Genomic DNA, 898 nt, shown 5'->3' on the forward strand with positions numbered 1-898 from the left:
ATCATTGGATGACTGATAGTGTATTAGCGTTCAGTATATGAATATATTGGAAGAGGAATTTCACATTTCTGTAAGNTTGATGATCCTCGAGAGGAGGAGCATATTCAACGTATGGCAAATCTTGGTGTTCCCTTTCAATGTCTCTTTCCAGATGGCTGCAGTTACGTTTTTTCACGGGGGAAAATGGCAGAGAGGGAATAGTGGAGGAGGGAAAAGACCTCCTTCCATTTTTGATAACAAGCCTGTTGAAGTGAGGATTAGCGATGTTGCTGTGTGCTTTTCTTCCCATGTTTGTCTACTGTTGAAATGGCCAAAGGATATAATGATGATGTGTAGTGGGAACGAGGAAAATGTGGGCGTAGCGGGAAAGAGGAAAATGTGGCCGTCGAATAGCAAACGCAAACATTCATAACAGATTTGCATTTCCAGCTACGTAAAATAAAAAGTTGGCAGTAAGACTGGGATGAGCACACACCCAAGCCATAAAAGCCGGCCAGCAGGACTGGATAATAGTCAATTAGAAACACAATCTCATATTTCATACACTTCGCATACTCTTTAACGGCGGCTTCTTGTGAACTTTTAATTTTTATCACCTTCAATATGACTGCAAAATATCAAGATCTGTATGTCGCTGACAGCCTCATCATACATTGGTATAAAGGTAGCTTCAATATATACCACCATAACTGCGTTACCAGTTTAGTTACTTAGATGGACCGACGATAATTACAGACAGACATAATTACAGAGGAAGCTAATTAAGGTTTTGTCCTGTGATGCGATCATAACTGTTCCGCTATTTAAGCTATTTAAGGTTATTAAGGTCTGTTCTTTTCCGTTTCGTGTTCGATCTTCCATGCCGATCAGTTATGTATATTTTTGATAGATGATATAT

Source organism: Laccaria bicolor, genomic scaffold, assembly GCF_000143565.1.
Source record: "Laccaria bicolor S238N-H82 LACBIscaffold_7 genomic scaffold, whole genome shotgun sequence".
In the NCBI taxonomy this organism is placed as follows: domain Eukaryota; kingdom Fungi; phylum Basidiomycota; class Agaricomycetes; order Agaricales; family Hydnangiaceae; genus Laccaria; species Laccaria bicolor.